General features: G+C 42.8%; 1 long non-coding RNA gene across 2 annotated transcripts; it reads left to right on the top strand.

Annotated features, from left to right (window-relative positions):
• Positions 1-27,327, top strand: LOC127334037 (uncharacterized). Of its 2 annotated transcripts, XR_011752172.1 has the most exons (5): positions 1-791; positions 2,309-2,393; positions 3,734-5,435; positions 6,956-7,040; positions 17,103-27,327. It is a non-coding gene; the product is annotated as an uncharacterized lncRNA (long non-coding RNA). The 2 variants fall into 2 exon arrangements; XR_007871843.2 differs by lacking the exons at positions 1-791; positions 2,309-2,393 and having other exon boundaries at positions 3,123-5,435.

Here is a 27,327-nt window from a genome sequence, read left to right as displayed (position 1 = left end):
TTTTCCTTTATGCATCAACATGGCATCATGCATCATATCATCCATATTTTTTTACAAAATAAAACTATTTTATAAACCCTAATTATTTGTGTTTTCTTCTCATATGGTTTAATAAAACCTCCCATCTTTCTTCTTATTTTTAAAGAAAACCATATACAAATTATTTTATAAATGTTGCAAAATTGTTTACAATAAAATAAAGCTTTCAAAACTTTTTCAAACTCTTCCTCTGTTTTTTTCTTTGGCCGAGAATCAAATCTGAAGAAGGGGAACCACAAAGAAGGTTGAAGCAGCTCAACTTCCTACAGTCTAACATCGTAATATCTTCCTTGTATTCCTGGGACGAGTCACGCATCAACCACTCCCCTCAATCTGCTTTATCTCTAAGAGCAAGCACAGCCACATGGAGCACGCCTTCCTCTCCATCCTTTCCCCATCTAATTCCCATCAGATCAAGGCTAACCCTAGCTCTGTTTTCCTCCTCTTGCCTGCCGCCATTCTCCTACTCTTTCTCCATGCCAACAACAGGCAGAAAAAATTCAGTTAATCATCGCTGGACAAAATCCTCAACCGCGATGCCGTCTCTCGCTGCCTTCCGTCGTGCCGACGACGGGGATGGAACCGCCTTGATATCCGCTGCATCCTCGTCGCCTGCAAGGAGTCGGAGCTGCTCTAGACGGACAAGGCCATCCTCGACCTCCGCTCTGACCGCCGGCGTCTTCAACCATCTGCGGTCACTCCGGTGCTCCTCCGTCGTCCCTGAGCTCGCCCACTTCGCCGTTAAGCCCAGGGTGAGCGCCACGACCATCCCTCCATGTCATCTTGCTCTTTGTCTACGGTAGTTGTCGTTCTGCTTGCTGCAGCTGATGTGCCTGCCATGAACATGACCTTGTGGTTAATCTGTATCTACACCATCCTCGCGCCATCGTTAATTCACTTTGCCATATACATGGTTCCTATCACAATTCGCTGGTAGTCTGGTTGGTCATGCTCTTGATCTAATCTCTGAAGTTCCAGGATTCCAGTATCAAATCCCAGAGACGCACACCCTTTTTTCTTTTCGTGGTACCTGTTCAGTTTCAGTTAACACCTGATCTTTTCTGTCAGTTAAACAGATCAATTCCACTGGCTAGCCACTCGATCCATGCCCAGGAAAAGTTCCAATTCTAGGTGTTCACACGCAACATCTTTCTATTATTTTAACACTGTCTTCGTGTCTGTTTCAGTTTTCAGAACAGCTGCAGGCTGCAGCTAACACAGCTAGCTCTGCTGGCAGTAAATCATTTTGGTCATGGGTTGTTTGCTCGGTGTGGCTCCACACATACAACTAGCTGCACCACTTCTACATTTTTGTTTTCAGCTAGCACACACAACCCAGTCGGTCCACCTGCTAGCTTGCTTGCTTAAGCTAGCTAGTTATGCACAACATGAACGATCCGGCAACCTGCTTGTATGGTTCTTTTCTACTAACTGATGCCCTCCGTTGCTTACTCTTTATTTCTTGTATTCAGTCCTTTGTCCAACACCTGAAGCCCAAGTTTTCCGTGGCAAGCCACAAACGTCCACATCAAATCATATGCCCTGTTTCAATTTCAGAGAGCATTGTCAAGTTTCAGTTTAATAAAAATGTGTCACTCCGTCGGGTCTATTTCTAAAATCTCCAAGATCTATCTGTATCACAGACGAACACTGGCCGTCTGGTTCCACCTCTTTTAAATTTCTGTTTTGGGTTCAGTAACCCAGTCGACAGTCAGTCTTCACTGTTTTTCCCTTTCAGTTAACATCACTTGTTACAATACCTGCTATCTTCCCTGTATGTTTCTAAATCATCGAGCCAGGCTAGTGCCTTGTATAGCCCTGGTTTAAAACCACTTTGTAATCTCTGTTTCGGAATAATAAAATTGATATTAAATATTAACATGTTATACATATGAAAGTTTCTCATAAAAATATGAAGAATCTGAATATGGCATCTATGCACATGTTTGCATCTCGCATCATATCGGACGATGATAGTTATGCATGTTCACCTATCATATATGCGGAGTATTTTGGAACACCGCCTATGGTTTTCCCCGCTCCGTTTAATATTGAAGTAGCGCACCCCTGCCATGATATGCCATGCTAACTAACACTTAACTTTGTCGTTAGAAATGCAACTTCAACTCTAATTGGTTGGCCGGGGTTCCGATCCCGCTTAATTGGATAATTGCATCGCATCATCTTTGCCATGTCATGCATAACATCATGATCATGCTGGATCTTCTTTATCCGTAGTTGTAATACTTGCATACGTTGTGTGTTCCAGCATTTGCTTCTTCCCGGATATGATCAGGAAGTGGTGTGGTGAGATACGACAAGTTCTCCGCATGTTCCTCGGCAAGCTTTAACAGGCAAGCATTTCCCCTATACTTCTGCCCCTGCAGAAGTCGCTCACCTATTTTATTTTGCCTTCTCCCTTATGCTATCCTTGAGTTGCGTTCTTGTCACGTGTCCCTTCCACTTGTTACCTCAAGCAGCCTATATTGCCTCCACTAACTACCTACAACTATTGTTTGGTTATCGGGTCTGCCTTGCGAGTCGTAGTGCATGCTAGTGCTGTTATATCTCGTTACTGTTACCGCTATCTTATCGGTTATCTGTTGGGAATCATAACACATGCTACATGGTTATATCTATTGAGGAAATCATGGTTACTTGTTAATAGTTGTTAGCGGAAGCATCGGTGGGTCAGCTGATCGTTTTGTGACGGCTCACTTGTGTTTCCTAAATATCTTAGGGCCCCGAGTTCTTCTTATCTGTTCCGAGACTGAGCGCTCTAACCACACGTGGGTATGTTTCTGGGTCTCCCCTCGACCACTGCTGCAATCTACAACTTTGTCCAGTGGCCACAACTAGTTTATATGTCTTACCATTTGTTGTTGCGTGCATGCCAGCTTGTTACTTATTTACTTTGGGAAGCCCCTGGGTGCCTTGTATCCCTTGTTTCTGGTATGCACGTATAGGTTCGCGCCCGCGGCGTTTATCGCATATCGAAGCGGGTCATTCGCCTCAAGTGTGTGTTCCCGACCCTAAGCCGTTCTGAACAGCCTAGGTCCGTCTCGGAGATCTCTACGGGACTTCGATTCGGGTTCAACTTAGTTAGGTGGCTTCCTGGACATTGTTGTCGTGAAGGAGAGTGCGAGTCGTGACACTCCACCTTTTTGCCATTGCCTTTGGAGTTGATCGTGCGTGTGGGCACATTTGGGCACCCCTGCAGGGTTAAATCTTATCGATAAGCCGTGTCCGCGGTTATGGACGACTTGGAGCTGTATGACTCGACCATAGACAACTTACACCTGTTGTTTCAATACTAATAACTTGTGTAGTAAGTAGCATAACTTCAATAATAATGGTTAAAAATTGTCAACCGTGTGAGTGCCCTTGTAAGTATTTCCTTGCGAGGGGGGAACACATCGGTTGTGTTATGTTTGCAGAGTATAGAACTGTTAGTTGTGCGCTCTCTCACCTTCTCTGATAGACGACTGTTGTAGAGTGTCTCTATAGGTTTTTAGTGCTTGCGCGCTACCGCTTAACCCCACCATACTGCCTATGACGTTCCTCTTGCGTCCTCTAAGTCCCCTGCGTGCCTCAAGTACAAAGGACGACTGGTTGACGAATGCTTATACGTCTTGAAGTCTTGTTAAGTACGAACCCGTACTTATTGCTGCTTCTACGGGATATAACCGGGCAGGTATGAAGATCGGTACGATGAAGAACGACGCTAGCAAGGTTACCCTTCCGGCTTGGCCTGGGCAGGGTTATGGACGCCATTTGGTTATCTTCAGGACTCTTAGTCCAATTGGTATTTTGTCCGTACTCGGACGTATTTGATCTTCTGTATGATTCAGATCTTTGTATTGTATATTTATATCTTGACTCGTTGGAGTCATTGTTGTAATATATATGTATCTTGTGGGCTCTATTGTAATCCTGTTGTAATGTTACCGCTCGTGATTGATTCCACCCGCATCGCGTGCATGCTTCGGCGTGTACGAGGCGCTTGGTGGTGCGTCTCCTAGAATTGATATCGTGCGGATTTCGGCGGATTCGCTGGGATCCTCATGGTACCGGTTCTGGGGCATCACAAGTTGGTATCAGAGCCTCAGGTTGACGGTACCCCACTAGTCTAGCCTTTAGGATAACCTTGCCAACGGTCGTTGAGTTTAGAGCGTTCAAACTATTTTCCAAAATTCGTTGGATAGTTCTGACTAGCTCTGATTTTCTTCTTACCTATATTCTTTCTCTTCTTACCTTTGCGAGTTTTGAGTCTCCTCCCTTATCTGAGTTTTCTGAGTCCTAGGTTCCGACGCGGGTTGGACGATCTTTGCCTTAACCTAATAGGTCCGATCTTTGAAGATTTATGTTGGAAGCATCTCATCATCGACGGAGCAACAACCATTGTTAGTGGTGTCGACCTGAACAACATGAAGCAAGAACTCTTGTTAGTGGTGTCGAGGAGATCGACACGTCGCCTGAATATTCGATAGTTCACCTCTTCCCCCTCCCCCCGTACCATGGCGTGGGATCTCGGGGCGCGATCCCTTGTTAGTGGTGTCAATTGTAACGGCCCACGAAAATACCCCTAATAGATTTGCTTGTTGTTTTCCTTTATGCATCAACATGGCATCATGCATCATATCATCCATATTTTTTTTACAAAATAAAACTATTTTATAAACCCTAATTATTTGTGTTTTCTTCTCATATGGTTTAATAAAACCTCCCATCTTTCTTCTTATTTTTAAAGAAAACCATATACAAATTATTTTATAAATGTTGCAAAATTGTTTACAATAAAATAAAGCTTTCAAAACTTTTTCAAACTCTTCCTCTGTTTTTTTCTTTGGCCGAGAATCAAATCTGAAGAAGGGGAACCACAAAGAAGGTTGAAGCAGCTCAACTTCCTACAGTCTAACATCGTAATATCTTCCTTGTATTCCTGGGATGAGTCACGCATCAACCACTCCCCTCAATCTGCTTTATCTCTAAGAGCAAGCACAGCCACATGGAGCACGCCTTCCTCTCCATCCTTTCCCCATCTAATTCCCATCAGATCAAGGCTAACCCTAGCTCTGTTTTCCTCCTCTTGCCTGCCGCCATTCTCCTTCTCTTTCTCCATGCCAACAACAGGCAGAAAAAATTCAGTTAATCATCGCTGGACAAAATCCTCAACCGTGATGCCGTCTCTCGCTGCCTTCCGTCGTGCCGACGACGGGGATGGAACCGCCTTGATATCCGCTGCATCCTCGTCGCCTGCAAGGAGTCGGAGCTGCTCTAGACGGACAAGGCCGTCCTCGACCTCCGCTCTGACCGCCGGCGTCTTCAACCATCTGCGGTCACTCCGGTGCTCCTCCGTCGTCCCTGAGCTCGCCCACTTCGCCATTAAGCCCAGGGTGAGCGCCACGACCATCCCTCCATGTCATCTTGCTCTTTGTCTACGGTAGTTGTCGTTCTGCTTGCTGCAGCTGATGTGCCTGCCATGAACATGACCTTGTGGTTAATCTGTATCTACACCATCCTCGCGCCATCGTTAATTCACTTTGCCATATACATGGTTCCTATCACAATTCGCTGGTAGTCTGGTTGGTCATGCTCTTGATCTAATCTCTGAAGTTCCAGGATTCCAGTATCAAATCCCAGTGGAGACGCACACCCTTTTTTCTTTTCGTGGTACCTGTTCAGTTTCAGTTAACACCTGATCTTTTCTGTCAGTTAAACAGATCAATTCCACTGGCTAGCCACTCGATCCATGCCCAGGAAAAGTTCCAATTCTAGGTGTTCACACGCAATATCTTTCTATTATTTTAACACTGTCTTCGTGTCTGTTTCAGTTTTCAGAACAGCTGCAGGCTGCAGCTAACACAGCTAGCTCTGCTGGCAGTAAATCATTTTGGTCATGGGTTGTTTGCTCGGTGTGGCTCCACACATACAACTAGCTGCACCACTTCTACATTTTTGTTTTCAGCTAGCACACACAACCCAGTCGATCCACCTGCTAGCTTGCTTGCTTAAGCTAGCTAGTTATGCACAACATGAACGATCTGGCAACCTGCTTGTATGGTTCTTTTCTACTAACTGATGCCCTCCGTTGCTTACTCTTTATTTTTTGTATTCAGTCCTTTGTCCAACACCTGAAGCCCAAGTTTTCCGTGGCAAGCCACAAACGTCCACATCAAATCATATGCCCTGTTTCAATTTCAGAGAGCATTGTCAAGTTTCAGTTTAATAAAAATGTGTCACTCCGTCGGGTCTATTTCTAAAATCTCCAAGATCTATCTGTATCACAGACGAACACTGGCCGTCTGGTTCCACCTCTTTTAAATTTCTGTTTTGGGTTCAGTAACTTGATCGACGATCAGTCTTCACTGTTTTTCCCTTTCAGTTAACATCACTTGTTACAATACCTGCTATCTTCCCTGTATGTTTCTAAATCATCGAGCCAGGCTAGTGCCTTGTATAGCCCTGGTTTAAAACCACTTTGTAATCTCTGTTTCGGAATAATAAAATTGATATTAAATATTAACATGTTATACATATGAAAGTTTCTCATAAAAATATGAAGAATCTGAATATGGCATCTATGCACATGTTTGCATCTCGCATCATATCGGACGATGATAGTTATGCATGTTCACCTATCATATATGCGGAGTATTTTGGAACACCGCCTATGGTTTTCCCCGCTCCGTTTAATATTGAAGTAGCGCACCCCTGCCATGATATGCCATGCTAACTAACACTTAACTTTGTCGTTAGAAATGCAACTTCAACTCTAATTGGTTGGCCGGGGTTCCGATCCCGCTTAATTGGATAATTGCATCGCATCATCTTTGCCATGTCATGCATAACATCATGATCATGCTGGATCTTCTTTATCCGTAGTTGTAATACTTGCATACGTTGTGTGTTCCAGCATTTGCTTCTTCCCGGATATGATCAGGAAGTGGTGTGGTGAGATACGACAAGTTCTCCGCATGTTCCTCGGCAAGCTTTAACAGGCAAGCATTTCCCCTATACTTCTGCCCCTGCAGAAGTCGCTCACCTATTTTATTTTGCCTTCTCCCTTATGCTATCCTTGAGTTGCGTTCTTGTCACGTGTCCCTTCCACTTGTTACCTCAAGCAGCCTATATTGCCTCCACTAACTACCTACAACTATTGTTTGGTTATCGGGTCTGCCTTGCGAGTCGTAGTGCATGCTAGTGCTGTTATATCTCGTTACTGTTACCGCTATCTTATCGGTTATCTGTTGGGAATCATAACACATGCTACATGGTTATATCTATTGAGGAAATCATGGTTACTTGTTAATAGTTGTTAGCGGAAGCATCGGTGGGTCAGCTGATCGTTTTGTGACGGCTCACTTGTGTTTCCTAAATATCTTAGGCCCCCGAGTTCTTGTTATCTGTTCCGAGACTGAGCGCTCTAACCACACGTGGGTATGTTTCTGGGTCTCCCCTCGACCACTGCCGGAATCTACAACTTTGTCCAGTGGCCACAACTAGTTTATATGTTTTACCATTTGTTGTTGCGTGCATGCCAGCATGTTACTTATTTACTTTGGGAAGCCCCTGGGTGCCTTGTATCCCTTGTTTCTGGTATGCACGTATAGGTTCGCGGCCTGCGCGTTTATCGCATGCTAAAGCGGGTCATTCGCCCCAGTGTGTGTTCTGACCCTCGAAAGCCGTTCTCGCAAACAGCTAGGTCCGTCTCGGAGATTCGGCCGGACTTCGATTCGGGTGAAGGAGAGTGCGAGTCGTGACACTCCACCTTTTTGCCATTGCCTTTGGAGTTGATCGTGCGTGTGGGCACATTTGGGCACCCCTGCAGGGTTAAATCTTATCGATAAGCCGTGTCCGCGGCTATGGACGACTTGGAGCTGTATGACTCGACCATAGACAACTTACACCTGTTGTTTCAATACTAATAACTTGTGTAGTAAGTAGCATAACTTCAATAATAATGGTTAAAAATTGTCAACCGTGTGAGTGCCCTTGTAAGTACTTCCTTGCGAGGGGGGAACACATCGGCTGTGTTATGTTTGCAGAGTATAGAACTGTTAGTTGTGCGCTCTCTCACCTTCTCTGATAGACGACTGTTGTAGAGTGTCTCTATAGGTTTTTAGTGCTTGCGCGCTGCCGCTTAACCCCACCATACTGAAGGAGATATGCCCTAGAGGCAATAATAAAGTGGTTATTATTTATATCTTTATGTTTATGATAAATGTTTATATATCATGCTATAATTGTATTAACCGAAACATTAGTACATGTGTGATATGTAGACAACAAGAAGTCCCTAGTATGCCTCTTAAACTAGCTTGTTGATTAATGGATGATTAGTTTCATAATCATGAACATTGGATGTTATTAATAACAAGGTTATATCATTATATGAATGATGTAATGGACACACCCAATTAAGCGTAGCGTAAGATCTCGTCATTAAGTTATTTGCTATAAGCTTTCGATACATAGTTACCTAGTCCTTGTGACCATGAGATCATGTAAATCACATATACCGGAAAGGTACTTTGATTACACCAAACACCACTGCGTAAATGGGTGGCTATAAAGGTGGGATTAAGTATCCGGAAAGTATGAGTTGAGGCATATGGATCAACAGTGGGATTTGTCCATCCCGATGACGGATAGATATACTCTGGGCCCTCTCGGTGGAATGTCGTCTAATGTCTTGCAAGCATATGAATGAGTTCATAAGAGACCACATACCACGGTACGAGTAAAGAGTACTTGTCAGGAGACGAGGTTGAACAAGGTATAGAGTGATACCGAAGATCAAACCTCGGACAAGTAAAATATCGCATGACAAAGGGAATTGGTATTGTATGTGAATGGTTCATTCGATCACTAAAAGTCATCGTTGAATATGTGGGAGCCATTATGGATCTCCAGATCCCGCTATTGGTTATTGGTCGGAGTGAGTACTCAACCATGTCCGCATAGTTCACGAACCGTAGGGTGACACACTTAAAGTTGGATGTTGAAATGGTAGAACTTGAATATGGAATGGAGTTCGAATATTTGTTCGGAGTCCGGATGAGATCCGGACATCACGAGGAGTTAGGAATGGTCAGGAGAATAAGATTCATATATAGGATGTCATTTTATGTGAATTAAAATGTCGCGGAAGGTTCTATGGAAGGTTCTAGAAGGTTCTAGAAAAGTCCGGAAGAAACCACCAAGGAAGGTGGAGTCCACATGGGACTCCACCTCCATGGCCGGCCAACCCTAGTGGGGGAGGAGTCCCAAGTGGACTCCCCCAGGGCCGGCCACCCCCATATGGGAGGTGGAACTCCCACCTCAAGTGGGAGTCCTAGCTTGGCTAGGTTTCCCCTCCATATGGAAGGATTTTGGTTCGGGTCTTATTCGAAGACTTGGATACCAACACTTGGGGTTCCACCTATATAATGAGGGGCACAGGGGAGGGGGCCGGCCACACCAAAGCCACAAGTTGGCCGCACACCCTTGAGGCCGGCCACCCCCTCCCAAACCCTAGCCGCCCCCCTCTCCGCCATATCTTCCGCGTAGCTTTAGCGCAGCTCCGCCGGAGTTCTCCACCGCCACCGACACCACGCCGTCGTGCTATCGGATTCAAGAGGAGCTACTACTTCCGCCGCCGCTGGAACGGGAGGTGGACGTCGTCTTCATCAACAACCGAACGTGTGACCGAGCACGCAGTCTTTGCCGTTCGTGGCGCCGAACCGATCGTGATCAAGATCTTCTACGACGCTTTTGCAAGCGGCAAGTGAACGTCTACCGCAAAGAACAAGTGCCTACTCTTGTAGGCTTTGGAATCTCTTCAAGGGTGAGACTCGATACCCCCTCGTTGCTACCGTCTTCTAGATTGCATCTTGGCTTGGATTGCGTGTTCGCGGTTGGAAAATTTTTGTTTTCTATGCAACGTTATCCTACAGTGGTATCAGAGCCGTGTCTATGCATAGATGGTTGCACGAGTAGAACACAATGGTTTTGTGGGCGTTGATGCTCTTGTTATCTTTAGTTTGAGTACTTTGCATCTTCGTGGCATAGTGGGATGAAGCGGCTCGGACTAACTTTACATGACCGCGTTCATGAGACTTGTTCCTCGTTCGACATGCAACTTGTATTGCATAAGAGGCTTTGCGGATGTCTGTCTCTCCTACTATAGTGAAGATTCAATTTACTCTTCTATTGAAAACATTAGTATCAACGTTGTGGTTCATGTTCGTAGGTAGATTAGATCTCTCTCGAAAATCCTAAACCACGTAAAATATGCAAACCAAATTAGAGACGTCTAACTTGTTTTTGCAGGGTTTGGTGATGTGATATGGCCATAATGTGATGATGAATATGTATGAGATGATCATTATTGTATTGTGGCAACCAGCAGGAGCCTTATGGTTGTTTTTAAATTTCATGTTGAGTAGTATTTCAAAGTAGTTGTAATAGTTGCTACATGGAGGACAATCATGAAGACGGCGCCATTGACCTTGACGCTACGCCGACGATGATGGAGATCATGTCCGTGCTTTGGAGATGAAGATCAAAGGCGCAAAGACAAAAGGGCCATATCATATCACATATGAACTGCATGTGATGTTAATCCTTTTATGCATCTTATTTTGCTTAGATCGCGACGGTAGCATTATAAGATGATCCCTCACTAAAATCTCAAGATAATAAAGTGTTCATCCTTAGTAGCACCGTTGCCAAGACTTGTCGTTTCGAAGCATCTCGTGATGATCGGGTGTGATAGAATCAACAAGTGCATACAACGGGTGCAAGACAGTTTTTCACATGCGGATACTAAGGTGGCCTTGACGAGCCTAGCATGTACAGACATGGTCTCGGAACACGTGATACCGAAAGGTAGAGCATGAATCATATGGTTGATATGATGAACACTTTGAGTGTTCGCCATTGAAATCACACCTTGTCTCGTGATGATCGGACATAGGTGCGGTGGATTTGGTTCGTGTGATCACTAAGACAATGCGAGGGATATTGTTTTGAGTGGGAGTTCACCTAGATTTTTAATTTTGTTGAATTAAAATTTGAACTCAATTTGTCATAAACTTAGTCTAAACTTTTGCAAATATATGTTGTAGAGATGGCGTCCCCAATCAATTTTAACCAGTTCCTAGAGAAAGAAAAACTTAAGAGCAACGGTAGCAACTTCACCGACTGGTTCCGTCATGTGAGGATCTTCCTCTCGGGCGGACATCTGCAATATGTGCTTGATGCACCGCTAGGTGACCCTCTGCAGAACCGAAACCGATGAAGTAAAAGTCGTTTATGAGACTCGGAAAATTCGGTACTCTCAAGTTCGGTGTGCCATCTGTGCGATGCGGAATCCGATCTTCAAAAACGTTTTGAGCACCACGATCCTCATGAGTTGATGAAAGAGCTGAAAGCTATTTTTGAGACTCATGCGGCCGTGGAATGCTATGAAGCATCGAAACAATTCTTCGATTTGCATGATGGAAGAAGCGGCTCCGTTAGTGAGCACATGCTCGCCATGACCTGGACATGCGAAGAAACTCGGTGACTTGGGAATAGTGATTCCTAACAGGTGGGGATTAATCGTGTCCTTCAATCACTGCCACCAAGTTACAAGAACTTTGTGATGAACTACAATATGCGTAACATGAACAAGGAGTTACGTGAACTCTTTGGCATGCTAAAAATTTCTTGAGATTGAGATCAAGAAAGAGCACCAAGTGTTGATGGTCAACAAGACCACCGGTTTCAAGAAACAGGGCAAGTCTAAGGGAAAATTCAAGAAGGGTGGCAAGAAAGGCATCACGCCTCCTATGAAACCTAAGAACGGCCCTAAGCACGATCTTTGAGTGCTATTATCGCAAGGAGAAGGGACCTTTGGAAGCGTAATTGCTCCAAGTATCGGCTGATACGAAGAGCGGCCTTGTCAAGAAGAAGAAAGAAGGTATATCCGATATACATGTTATAGATGTTTATCTCACCGGTTCTCGTTCTAGTACACAGGTATTTGATCTTGGTTTGGTTGCTCATATCCGTAACTCGAAACAGGAACTAAAGAATAAACGAAGACTACTTGAAAGATGAAGTGACGATGCGCGTTGGAAATGGATCCAAAGTCGATGTGATCGCTGTCGGCACACTTCCTCTACATCTACCTTCGGGATTAGTTTTAAGCCTAAATAATTGTTATTTTGTACCGCGTTGAGCATGAACATTATATCTGGATCTTGTTTAATGCAAGACGGTTATTCATTCAAGTACGAGAATAATGGTTGTTCTATTTTTATGAATAATATCTTTTATGGTCGAGAGCACCACAAAAGAATGGCTTATTTGTTAGATCTCGATAGTAGTGATACACATATACATAACATTGATGCTAAGCGGATTAAATTGAATGATAATTCTACTTATATGTGTACTTGTCGTCTTGGTCATATTGGAGTGAAAGCATGAAGAAACTCTATCTTGATGGATTACTTGAATCACTTGACTTTGAGTCACTTGATAGATGCGAAGCATGTCTAATGGGAAAAATGACAAAGACTCCATTTTACGGTATGATGGAGGCGAGCTACGACTTATTGGAAATCATACATACCGATGTATGTGGACCAATGAGCGTAGCATCGCGCTGATGGTTATCGTTATGTTCTAACCTTCACGAGATGATCCGAGTAGATATGGGTATATCTATTTCATGAAACATAAATCCGAAACTTTCGAGAAGTTTAAGGAATTCCAAAGTGAAGTAGAAAATCAACGTAACAAGAAGATCAAATTTCTACGATCTGATCGTGGAGGTGAATATCTGAGTTATGAGTTTGGCATGCATTTAAAGAAATGCGGAATACTTTCACAATTGACACCACCGGGAACGACTCAACGAAACGGTGTGTCCGAAGGTCGAATCGAACTCTCTTAGATATGGTTCGTTCTATGATGTCTCTTCTTGATTTGCCGTTATCATTTTGGAGTTATGCATTAGAGACGGCCGCATTCACTTTAAATAGAGCACCATCAAAATCCGTAGAAACGACACCTTATGAATTATGGTTTAATAAGAAACCTAAGTTTGCATCGTTCACGAAAGTTTGGGGTTGTGAAGCCTATGTAAAAAGTTACAACCGGACAAGCTAGAACCCAAAGCGGAGAAATGCGTCTTCATAGGATACCCTAAGGAAACTATAGGGTATACTTTCTATCACAAATCCGAAGGCAAAATCTTTGTTGCTAAGAACGGAACCTTTCTTGAGAAAGAATTTCTCACTAAAGAAGTATTTGGAAGAAAAGTAGAACTTCGATGAGATTGATGAATCTATACTCGTTGATCGAGTAGCGCGATGCGGGAAGTTGTGCAAGATCGCCTACACCTAAGAACGAGAGGAAGCTAATGATAATGATCATGAAACCGAACGAGGAAACTACGAACCTCGCGGATCGACAAGGGAACGTACCACTCCTAATTGGTATGATCCTTGTCTAAATGTCATGATTGTGGATAACAATGATGAGGACCTGCTGACGTATGAAGAAGCGATGATGAGCCTGAGATTCCAACAAATGGCTAGAAGCCATGAAGTCCGAAATGGGATCCATGTATGATAACAAAGTATGGACTTTGGTAGACTTACTGATAGCCGAAAGGTCTGTCGAGAATAAATGGATCTTCAAGAGAAAAGCAGATCTTGATGGTAATATTCTGTCTATAAAGCTCGACTTGTCGCAAAGGGTTTAACAAATTCAAAGGAGTTGACTACGATGAGACTTTCTCACCTGTAGCGAAGCTAAAATGCTGTGAGGATTTTGTTAGCAATATTGCATTTTTCGATTATGAGATTTGGCGAGATGGATGTCAAAACGGCGTTCCTTAATGGAGACATTGAGGAAGAGTTGTATATGGTACAACCCAAAGGTTTTGTCGATCCTAAAAATGCTGACGAAGTATGCAAACTTCGACGTTCAATCTATGGGTGAAGCAAGCATCAAGAAGTTGGAACCGACGCTTTGATAAGGTGATCAAAGACTTCGGGTTTATACGGTGTCATGGAGAGGCTGTATTTACAAGAAAGTGAGTGGGAGCTCTGTAGCATTCTGATATTATATGTAGATGACATATTATTGATCGGGAATGATATAGAACTATTAAGCGATGTTAAAGGTTATTTGAATAATAGTTTTTCAATGAAAGACCTTGGTGAAGCATCGTATATATTAGGCATCAAGATTTATAGAGATAAATCAAGACGCCTAATAGGGCTATCACAGAGAGTACATATCTGGACAAGATTCTAAAGAAGTTTAGAATGGACGAAAGTAAGAAAGGGTTCTTACCTATGTTACTGAGCAAAGTCTTGAGTAAGACTCAAGGACCTGGCTACGAGAAGAAAGAGAAAGGATGAGTAAAATCCCCTATGCCTCGTCGATAGGATCTATCATGTATGCCATGCTATGTACTAGACCTGGATATAGCACATGCCGTTAGTTTGACTAGCAGATATCAAAGTGATCCAGAATGGAACAACTGGACGGCGGTCAAGAATATCTGAAGTACTTGAAAAGAACTAAGGATATGTTTCTTTGTTATGGAGGTGACCAAGAGCTCGTTGTAAGTGGTTACACCGATGCAAGTTGGAACAACGATCTGATGACTCTAAGTCACAATGCGGGTACGTGTTTATATTGAATGGTCTTTGCGATGGTGGGCAAGCTCGGAGCGGTGCACGGTGGCGAAGTCTTCAACGAGAATCGAGTACATAGCGGCCGGAGGCTTCATCGGAAGCGGTATGGATGAAGAGGTTCATTGTAGAGCTCGGTGTGGTTCCTAGTGCATTGGACCCATTAATCATTTCTTGTGATAACATGGGTGCCATCGCCAATGCACAAGAGCCAAGGTCACACAAGAGGTGAAGCATATCAAGGCTGCGTTACCACTCGATTCGCGAATACATCGAAGATGGAGAAGTAAAGATTTGCAAAGTACACACCGATCCGAATGTAGCAGATCCGTTGACAAAAGCTCTCCCTAGGGCAAAGCATGACCAACACCGAATGCCATGGGTGTTAGGTATATTACAATGTAATCTAGATTATTGACTCTAGTGCAAGTGGGAGGCCCAGAAGGAGATATGCCCTAGAGGCAATAATAAAGTGGTTATTATTTATATATTTATGTTTATGATAAATGTTTATATATCATGCTATAATTGTATTAACCGAAACATTAGTACATGTGTGATATGTAGACAACAAGAAGTCCCTAGTATGCCTCTTAAACTAGCTTGTTGATTAATGGATGATTAGTTTCATAATCATGAACATTGGATGTTATTAATAACAAGGTTATATCATTATATGAATGATGTAATGGACACACCCAATTAAGCGTAGCATAAGATCTCGTCATTAAGTTATTTGCTATAAGCTTTCGATACATAGTTACCTAGTCCTTATGACCATGAGATCATGTAAATCACATATACCGGAAAGGTACTTTGATTACACCAAACACCACTGCGTAAATGGGTGGCTATAAAGGTGGGATTAAGTATCCGGAAAGTATGAGTTGAGGCATATGGATCAACAGTGGGATTTGTCCATCCCGATGACAGATAGATATACTCTGGGCCCTCTCGGTGGAATGTCGTCTAATGTCTTGCAAGCATATGAATGAGTTCATAAGAGACCACATACCACGGTACGAGTAAAGAGTACTTGTCAGGAGACGAGGTTGAACAAGGTATAGAGTGATACCGAAGATCAAACCTCGGACAAGTAAAATATCGCATGACAAAGGGAATTGGTATTGTATGTGAATAGTTCATTCGATCACTAAAAGTCATCGTTGAATATGTGGGAGCCATTATGGATCTCCAGATCCCGCTATTGGTTATTGGTCGGAGTGAGTACTCAACCATGTCCGCATAGTTCACGAACCGTAGGGTGACACACTTAAAGTTGGATGTTGAAATGGTAGAACTTGAATATGGAATGGAGTTCGAATATTTGTTCGGAGTCCCGGATGAGATCCCGGACATCACAAGTGAGTTCCGGAATGGTCCGGAGAATAAGATTCATATATAGGATGTCATTTTATGTGAATTAAAATGTCGCGGAAGGTTCTATGGAAGGTTCTAGAAGGTTCTAGAAAAGTCCGGAAGAAACCACCAAGGAAGGTGGAGTCCACATGGGACTCCACCTCCATGGCCGGCCAACCCTAGTGGGGGAGGAGTCCCAAGTGGACTCCCCCTTAGGGGGCCGGCCACCCCCCCATATGGGAGGTGGAACTCCCACCTCAAGTGGGAGTCCTAGCTTGGCTAGGTTTCCCCTCCATATGGAAGGATTTTGGTTCGGGTCTTATTCGAAGACTTGGATACCAACACTTGGGGTTCCACCTATATAATGAGGGGCACAGGGGAGGGGGCCGGCCACACCAAAGCCACAAGTTGGCCGCACCCCCTTGAGGCCGGCCACCCCCTCCCAAACCCTAGCCGCCCCCCTCTCCTCCATATCTTCCGCGTAGCTTTAGCGAAGCTCCGCCGGAGTTCTCCACCGCCACCGACACCACGCCGTCGTGCTATCGGATTCAAGAGGAGCTACTACTTCCGCTGCCCACTGGAATGGGAGGTGGACGTCGTCTTCATCAACAACCGAACGTGTGACCGAGTACGCAGGTGCTGCCCGTTCGTGGCGCCGGAACTGATCGTGATCAAGATCTTCTACGCGCTTTTGCAAGCGGCAAGTGAACGTCTACCGCAGCAACAAGAGCCTCCTCTTGTAGGCTTTGGAATCTCTTCAAGGGTGAGACTCGATACCCCCTCGTTGCTACCATCTTCTAGATTGCATCTTGGCTTGGATTGCGTGTTCGCGGTAGGAAATTTTTTGTTTTCTATGCAACGTTATCCTACAGATACTGCCTATGACGTTTCTCTTGCGTCCTCTAAGTCCCCTGCATGCCTCAAGTACAAAGGATGACTGGTTGACGAATGCTTATACGTCTTGAAGTCTTGTTAAGTACGAACCCGTACTTATTGCTGCTTCTACGGGATATAACCGGGCAGGTATGAAGATCGGTACGATGAAGAACGACGCTAGCAAGGTTACCCTTCCGGCTTGGCCTGGGCAGGGTTATGGACGCCATTTGGTTATCTTCAGGACTCTTAGTCCAATTGGTATTTTGTCCGTACTCGGACGTATTTGATCTTCTGTATGATTCAGATCTTTGTATTGTATATTTGTATCTTGACTCGTTGGAGTCATTGTTGTAATATATATGTATCTTGTGGGCTCTATTGTAATCCTGTTGTAATGTTACCGCTCGTGATTGATTCCACCCGCATCGCGTGCATGCTTCGGCGTGTACGAGGCGCTTGGTGGTGCGTCTCCTAGAATTGATATCGTGCGGATTTCGGCGGATTCGCTGGGATCCTCATGGTACCGGTTCTGGGGCGTCACGATATCACATATGAATTGCATGTGATGTTAATCCTTTATGCATCTTATTTTGCTTAGATCGCGATGGTAGCATTATAAGATGATCCCTCACATTAATATCAAGATAATAAAGTGTTCTCCCCTCGTATGCACCGTTGATATAGTTCGTCGTTTCGAAGCATCTCGTGATGATCGGATGTGATAGACTCAACGTTCACATACAACGGGTGTAAGCCATGTTGCACACACGGAATACTTGGGTTTGCTTGACGAGCCTAGCATGTACAGACATGGCCTCGGGACAACGGAAACCGAAAGGTTGAACAAGAGTCATATGGATGATATGATCAACATGTTGATGTTCACCATTGAAGCTACATCATCTCACGTGATGATCGGTTTTGATGTAGTGGATATGGATCGTGTACCACTTAACAACTATGAGGGATGTTGTATTAAGTGGGAGTTCATTAGTAATTAGATTAAAACATGAACTAATTATCATGAACATAGTCTGAGTAGTATTTTGAATTAATTTTGTAGTATTGGCATCCGTTTTCTACCATGCGCTAGTCTTGTAATTGAGATTGAAATACTGTTAAGTCTGGCAAGAAACTTTACGGACTAGTACCGTATTGTTAAAGAATCAAAAAATTATTAAGTCCTATTTGCAAAACTTTTAGTAAACCTCACATTGTTGATTCAAAGAGCTATGGTTTTAATTAGTACCTAAAGTCATCTTGTCTCCGTGAAACTTGAAGTTCAAATCTGTTTGAAAAGTAAGGAGCTGAAAATTTAGTTTTCATAAATAATCAAGGTATGAGATATATGTGATATCTAAGACCTTATTGCAAGATGATAGAATATAATTTGGTGAGACTACATAAACTCATAACTTTTGTGGGAATGTACGAAGGTTGAAGACGCAAGACGTCCCAATCCTCCAACTATTGGGGCACTAACGATATTCGCATATCCATGAAGTAATCGTCTTTAGTATGCACCGTTGCTAAGACTCATCGTTTCGAAGCATCTCATGATGATCGGGTGTTATAGATTCTACGTGTGCATACAACGGGTGCAAGCCAGATTTGCACATGCGAATACTAAGGTTAAAATTTATGAGCCTAGCATGTACAGACATGGTCTCAGAAAGTCGTCATGAATTGATGGATAAAATTATGAGTGAAACTGTTCATCATATTATAAAGTTACTAATAGTGAAATCTAGAACACTTGTCATATGATGATCAACATCAAAGTAAGAACCTCAAGGTTATTGGTATTTGACCAACAAACCTAGAAGTTATTAAAGATGAAGTGTTTTTCTGAATAATGAGGAAAGCTAAAAGAGAAACTACAAAAGATATTTTGGCAGAAAGAAAATAAAAGACTAGAAAGTCTAGCTCAGGTGTATATAAATGATATACATGTTATGGTTGTATTCCTAGTTAGGTCACACAATGAAATTCTTGGGTATTAGTACCATATTGGTTGGTATGAAGTGTCATACAAAACAACGCAATACAAGAATACAATGGCCTAAGTGACTGACAAGGAATATGATAGGAATGCACGTCTAGAACAAAAGTTAAGTGTTATTACGTTCGTCGTTGGCATTCTATCTAGCCCTTAGAATTTATAATAAAGAACTTAATAATTGTTATTTTGCTCTGGTCAAATTAAAACAATGAGTTGTTCATATTATGACATTACTCCATGTACTATGGATAAGTTATTATAAATCTTAATGGTGAAACACACATACATAACACTGACGCTAAAATGCCATAATGCAAATGATTTGAATTCCACTTATGTGTGGAACCGCCATTTAGGTCATTTTAGAGAAGGACGCATGAAGGAACTTCATGCAAAATGGATTTTTGGAGTCATTTGATTTTTGAATCATTTGGCGCTTGCAAATCTTTTCTAAAAGAGAATGAGTAAAATACCGTCCATAGGCCAAGAGTTGAACGGGCAACTAACTTAGTGAAAATATACATGATGATGTATGTGGTTCACTGGGCATAATTGTGTGCGGGAGATTCTTCTACTTCATGAAAACTTCCAACAATGAATTGAGTATATATATGTGGATATATTCGATAAGGAAGAAGTTTGAAACATTTGAATAGATTCAAATAAATTTCAGCATGAAGTGGAAATCATCGTAATAGAAAAGTCAAATATCTATGATTGGATCATGGTGGAAATATTTGAATTACGAATTTTAGCGAACATCTAAGAGAGTCATGAAATTGTTCTACAACTCACATTTCTTGGAGTATCATAATGATGATATAGTATCCGAGAGATGTATCCAAACCTTGTTGGATTAATGATGAGATAAAATATTACGACGCTATTATATTTTTGTGGATTATGCTTTAGTGACTACCGCTTTTACACTGAATAGAGCATCATCATGATCCGTTGAAATGACACCATACGAATTATGGAATGGGTATGAACCCTGATAGTCATTTCTTATATTTTGGTATGCATAGCATAAGTAAATAAGTTTACAACCAAATCGGATGAATGTCTTTGTTGGTTATCCTAGAGATTTGATTGGGAATTCTTCCCACGAGACAAAGACAAAAGTGTTTGTCAATGTTTATTATTTCCGAGAAATTGTTTCTAGCGAAGTATTTGAGTGGGAGGACAATAGAATTTGATAAGGTTTATGAACATGAGCATAATGATCAGAGTAGCGCAGCATCGGAATTGGTTCTGGAAGCGGCCACGACGATCATGGCTCCCATGACTACAAAATATTTTAGCCATGGAGATCAAAGTACCTATTGAACCTTGTAGGTATGATTTACTTTGTGATCAAATAAATGATTTGTGGACAAAGGATTATTTTTTGAACAATGATAAATCAACTACATACAAAGAAGTTATGATGGGCCCTGACTCCGTTAAAATGGCTATACGCCAAGAAATCCATGATAGATGAATACTTTTTGAAAGTAAATGGATCTATAAAATTGATGAAGCTTGACTTGTCGAAAATTTGTTTACGACAAAGTTCAAAGAGTTGACTACGATAAGATTAGATCTTCCGTAGCAATGCTTATAGTCTATGTGGATTATTCTAGTAATCAATACATATTTCTTTTATGAGATATGTTAGTAGGATGGCAAAATATATTACTTATCAGAAGTGTGTATTAAAAGTGTATACAAGATACAACCAAGAGTTTTTGCTGGTCCGTGGAATACTAAATAGGTATACAAACTTCAATTGGATGAAGTGAGTATCGCGGAGTTGGAATCTTCACCGGATGAAATAGTCAAAAGAGTTTTTTGATTTCATCAGAGACGATAAAGAGACTTGCATTTGCAAGAAATTAAGTGGGAGCGCTAAGACATATTTATAATACTTTTGTAGATGACATATAGTTGGTTATAAATGATGTAATTATATACTTGATTAAAAGGTTTCATTGAGAAATTAACTTCAATGAAAGGATATGGACTGAAACAAATTTAGTGTCAAGATCTATGAAGATAGATTGAAACACATAATAAGTTTAAGTCAAAGTACATAGAATGGATATTGAAGTAGTTCAATATAGAAATATTAAGAAGGTGTTCTTTTCATGAGAAGGTTTAACAAGACTTGAGTGTATTTGACACTCGATGAGTAAAAACACATGAGTGATTTTAGATCACGAAGAATATGTACAAAATCAGATGTCCTGTGCTCTAAAGAGTTAGGAGCATATACCAGAATGATTCATGTGATGATTGGACAAACATTAGGAATATCCTTGAGTACTTTAGAAGAACCAAGGATATATATATATAATTTTGTATGGTATAATGACAAACAAATCGATGTAATGTGTTGCACCGATATTAGTTTGGTCGCATATAAATTTCAATCTCAATTAGGCTAAGTGTTGTTTAAAAGGTAGCACAATGAGCTAGAATAAGTCTATGCTAGATTTAGATGTGTTCTAAATATTGTGACGGATTCTACAGAAGAAGGTAGAGTATGTCATTGTTTTGACAATGATTAAGGATGTTAAGTCGAGAATTTCTTTGAGAACTTGGTGTAGTTCCGATAGTGTCAGAACTTTGAAGCTATATTGTGAGTGACAATATTAGTGACATATTTCAGACCGCGGAATTAAGGTTCCACCAGAAGACCAAACATATTTAATGCCGACTCATTTAGAAATGAGTGATGTGTTGAGACGCAAATGAATTACAAAATACATACGTTTCTGAGCGTGTCAGATCCGTTGATTAAAACCTCTCCCGTGAGCAAAACATGATAAAACACCGGAAGGCCAAGGTGTTATATCTTTAAAAATGTAAACTAGATTATTGACTCTAGTGCAAGTGGGAGACTGTTGGAGATATGCCCAAGAGGCAATAATAAATGGTTATTATATATCTTTGTGTTTATGATAATGTTTACATACCATGCTATAATTGTATTAACCAAAACATTGATACATGTGTGTTATGTAAACAACAAGGAGTCCCTAGTAAGCCTCTTGTATAACTAACTTGTTGATTAATAGATGATCATGGTTTCGTGATCATGAACATTGGATGTTATTAATAACAAGGTTATGTCATTAATGAATAATGTAATGGACACACCCAATTAAGCGTAGCATAAGATCACGTCATTAAGTCATTTGCTATAAGCTTTCGATACATAGTTACCTAGTCCTTTCGACCATGAGATCATGTAAATCACTTATACCGGAAAGGTACTTTGATTACATCAAACACCACTACGTAAATGGTTATAAAGGTGGGATTAAGTATCCGGAAAGTATGAGTTGAGGCATATGGATCAACAGTGGGATTTGTCCATCCCGATGACGGATAGATATACTCTGGGCCCTCTCGGTGAAATGTCATCTAAATAGCTTGCAAGCATATGAATGGTTCATAAGAGACCACATACCACGGTACGAGTAAAGAGTACTTGTCAGGAGACGAGGTTGAACGAGGTATAGAGATACCGATGATCAAACCTCGGACAAGTAAAATATCGCGTGACAAAGGGAATCGGTATCGTATGTGAATGGTTCATTCGATCACTAAGTCATCGTTGAATATGTGGGAGCCATTATGGATCTCCAGATCCCGCTATTGGTTATTGGTCGGAGAGAGGTCTCAACCATGTCTACATAGTTCGCGAACCATAGGGTGACACACTTAAGGTTTGATGTCGTTTAAGTAGATATGGAATATGGAATGGAGTTCGAAGTTTTGTTCAGAGTCTCGGATGGGATCCAGGACATCACGAGGAGGTCCGGAATGGTCCGGAGAATAAGATTCATATATAGGAAGTCATTTTCTAGGTTTGAAAATGATCCGGTATTTTTTCTGGAAGGTTCTAGAAGAGTCCGGAAGAAGTCAGCATGGAAGGTGGGACTCCAGTCACCTTGGCCGGCCAGCCTAAGGGAGGAGGAGTCCCAAGTGGACTCGTCCCCATGGTGGCCGGCCACCCCACCAAAGAAAAGGGGGGAGTCCCACTCCCCCTAGGTTTGGTCATATGGAAGGTTTATGTTGGGGTCTTATTCGGAGACTTTTGACCTAATCCTTGGGGCTTCCACCTATATAAAGAGGGGAGGGGAGGGGCTGGCCGGCCACTCTTGGCTCAACCTTGGCCGCACCCCTTTGAGGGCCGGCGTCCAAGCCCCCTCTCCCCAAACCCTAGCTACCTCTCCTCCACCACCTCTCCCGCATATGCTTAGCGAAGCTCCGCCGGACATCTCCATCGACACCGCCACCACGCCGTCGTGCTGTCGGGATTCCAAGGAGGATCTACTACTTTTGCTGCCCGCTGGAACGGGGAGAAGGACGTCGTCATCAACACCGAACGTGTGACCGAGTACGGAGGTGCTGCCCGATTGTGCCACCGTCAAGATCTTGTACGCGCTTTTGAAAGCGGCAAGTGATCGTCTACCGCAGCAACAAGAGCCTCCTCTTGTAGGCTTTGGAAATCTTCAAGGGTTAGTCTTGTTCATCCCCTCGTTGCTACCGTCTTCTAGATTGCATCTTGGCTTGGATTGCGTTCTCGCGGTAGGAATTTTTTTGTTTTCTATGCTACGAATCCCTACAGCTGACAATGACATAACATTCACAAAACATATGTTGTGTTTACTAATACACTTGATGCTCCCTGTGTATTGTTAGAAGACATCAATTTGTGTGCCCTCATCCTCTCATTTGGTGGTTGTCGTATGACACCGATCTCCTTACTGCACTGTCATCCCCAACTTTGATACTGGTGCATATGTCCTTATATGTGTTATACTACCTTTTATATTGCATAGCTGTTATTGGCATTACCATGATCACCGATATGGATGATAAGAATATTGCCAGTTATTGAAAAGGTTAGAAAACAAAAATAAATTTTCAGTATGAAAATACCTTGAGGTTAAGGCTTTCTTCGGTTGAGCAATAGAATTGCATCCAGGCTTTTTTTTATTGTATACTACCTGCAATATCTTTAGGGATTGGGAAATCAAGAACTGACCCAAACTACAAGGCTTTCTTCGGTTGAGCAATTCAGGAGAAGTCTAGGAATTATGGAAACATCATAGTAGAATATTCTATCCTGGAGTGTTGTGAGTTCAAATTTTCTTACGCCATAATGTAACTTGATTGATTTAACTAGGAGTCTGGTACAACTGTTAAGGATTGCAATCATTGTCGCTGACTTTTGGTTGTCTTGCTGAAGTAATGGAATCAGCCAATATCTTTTGGATTGGAAATAGGTATTTATCTTAGGAATTTCGTTCAGAGGCAGGAGGCTGAGGAGACATTGGTGCCCCACGTGGAGGTTGGGCAGTGTGACCGCTGCTCCGGGAAATATAGTCCATATGGCATTGAGGTCAACATAGAGTGGTCTGCAAGAATTTCTAATATCCAAATGTATATCTCCCTTTAGAACAAGCCTGCTATTTATCTGTTGTATCTTTAACATATGTGTGCCAATTAGCATGTAAATTGCTAGCCACTGCCATAATTTCGTCGGTTATTAGGCACGTTTGGTACATGAATCCTTAGGAAATTCTCATACATTGTCACTTATAATTCGAATTCGTCCATAATGCAGCTTGGTTGCTTGATCTCGATCTCTCTTGCACAATTTGCAGAAACTATGGTCTGATTTTGTTGCGCTATTTTGCTCATCCTGTTTGAGGTGGTATATTGCTCTGAATAATGTCATGATTAACTTTATTTATAAGTCAATAGCACTCATTCATAATCCGGTGAAGGATACAAATAGCATAAAGAAATGTGGCCAACGTTTATTATTAAAAAGAAGCACCAAAGATTTGGGACCAAAACTTGAATAAGTTTCTTTAGGTTGAGTTGGGTTAAATGCGATGAAGGTATTTGCATCATCGCTGTCCTCGAATAGTGTATTACGTGAATATCATAGCTGCGCTTTATACTTTGGCAATAGTGTAGTACGCAAATATCATAGCTGCGCTTTATACTTTGGCAACTCCGATCATATGAAATTGGTTCAACATCCATCTTGCAGCTGTTAAAATAGACCACAAATCGCGGGAAAACTAATAACTAACAACATTTTACTATCAAATCAAAACATGCCGACAACGCCAAGCAAACGGCGCGGCGAAGCGCCCATATCATCTAGTAACATGTACGTCTGTTGCAATCACTGCATTCTTAGCGCTTGGACGGTGCGCGCATTGCCATGTAGGGCCCGCCACCGACCACCATCTCCTTGCGTTCCCTGTCATCTCACCCTAATCCCATCCATCTTTGCCCCGCACCACAATTGAGAGAGAGAGAGAGGGCCGTCGCCGGAGCATCGCCGTCCACCTCACCGAAGCCGGCGACGCCGTGGCTCTCCGTGGCGGAGAAAGGACGGCCAACGAGCCACCAGCGAGAAAAATACTTAGGATGGGGGTTGTAGGATTCTTTGCCACCGGAGATGAACGGTTCGCGGCGGAGCTTAGAGGGAGGTCGGGGTCCCGCGAGCTGTGGTGGCTGGCGGTCCGGTCGGTGGAGGTCGCCGCAGAATGGAGGTGTTCATGGCAAGGCGGCGGCGCTCTTCGTCTTCTTCGGCGGTGGCGGTTTCGGCAACCCCTTTGTCACCACGGCGGACCATCCTGACGCCCTGGAGTCGTCCGTCCCTGCACCTTGGAGGTAAATTCAGCCCCCCGTCCCTCTCTGTCTCTGATCTCTCCTGCTCATACCGGCCCTCTCCAGGTCTTGCTACCTCCGCCCCGTCTTCGTCGACCTGCTCGGAGGGCTGTTACCTACGCAAGCGAATCAACGATGGAGGCGCTCTTGCTTCCGACAAAGTCGTCGCTGACTCGCTGGTCGTCGAGTACAGAGCCCAGCGACCGCTTTCTCCTCCAAACCGAGCTCTCATCCTGAGATTTGCCCCATGGACTTGGGAGCCCCTCACTTCATCTTCCATGTGTACAGACCGAGCTCTCATCCTGAGATTTCCCCCATGGAGTTGGGAGCCCCTGACTTCATCTTCCATGTCTACAACATGCACCGGTGAAATCTTTCTCACCCCTTTCTTGATTTTGCCTTAAAGCATATTAGATCTGATCCTCTTTTCTGGCAATGAATGAAACTTTTCCACTGTAGCTTTAGTTGAAGTACATGACAAATGATGCTTTAATTGTGGATCAATGATGATTGATATTATAATGAAGACACGCCTTAAAAAAAATGCAAATTTTGCATTTTCTGCTTATTTTCTATGCAAGAATAGATATTACACTTACTCTTATTGCTCATAAGAAAATAATCAATACTGTTTTCTTATCTAACTTTTGTTGTTTTGTTCATAATATTTGATGGTCTTGCGATAGAATGGTGCCACACATGGCCCGTCCGGTAGCTCGCTGCCTCCAGATACGCGTGTGGGCATGCTGTTGAGAGCTATATTGCCTTTACTGTCCAAACCTATATTTTTTTCATTGTTTAGATTCTTTTTTCAATTCAAATCATTGGTTACATGATTCCCATTGCTGAATTTTCTTGGAAGAACCAGCTTGGTTTCCGATAATTATTTGTGCAAGATGCCACAGGCTCACTCGAGCCTCCTCGCCACCACATGGACGGGCGGATCCGAACTCAGATGCCCCAGTCTGTTAGTGCCACCACCGGTCAGTGCTCCTTGTTTGCCTTGCTGCTGCTGGCATGTCCACCAGCAGCGAGAGGGGCAAGGCCAGACGCGAGCACACCAGAGCGGCTGATCGCCTGAGGGAGGTGAAGAAGGACAGGTGTTGTACAAGAGGAGGATGCTGGCATAAACATGCTATCGATGAGCTGGCTAATGTTGCCGTGGATGGCTGGACGCCTGTGGGTAGACCTACCTCCGGACTGCCGTCATCCCTGCCCCTGGTTTGCCGGCACACTGCTCATGGACTGTGGAAAAGCAAAAGTTTATACACACGCACCGTGGAAAAGAAATACCGGACTGAGTAATGGGATTCAACATGCACATCCTGATAAGTTTTCATTTCACTTTGATTGTGCAATGTCTTTTTGCTGTTTAGTTGTGTCAGATATAGCTTATGAGATAACTCAGTTTTAGATAGGTTCATTTCGACATCATGATATACGTACATCAATAGGATTCTTTCATTTGAATTCTTTCACTGTCCGTCTGCTATATAGAACCGAGTGTTAGGTTCATGCGTTCAGCACAAGTTCAACAGTTCTGTTGGGCAGCTACACCAGCACGAGTTTTGCTACATGATAAGTATATAGATACTGAAGCTGGTTTTGCTACATGCTACATGTATCTTAACCACTAGCAAGGTACTCTTTTAAATCTCACTATAGAGCGAATTTTCATGGATT

This window comes from Lolium perenne, chromosome 2 (assembly GCF_019359855.2).
Source record: "Lolium perenne isolate Kyuss_39 chromosome 2, Kyuss_2.0, whole genome shotgun sequence".
NCBI lineage: Eukaryota > Viridiplantae > Streptophyta > Magnoliopsida > Poales > Poaceae > Lolium > Lolium perenne.
This window is presented reverse-complemented; position numbering and strand designations above follow the sequence as displayed.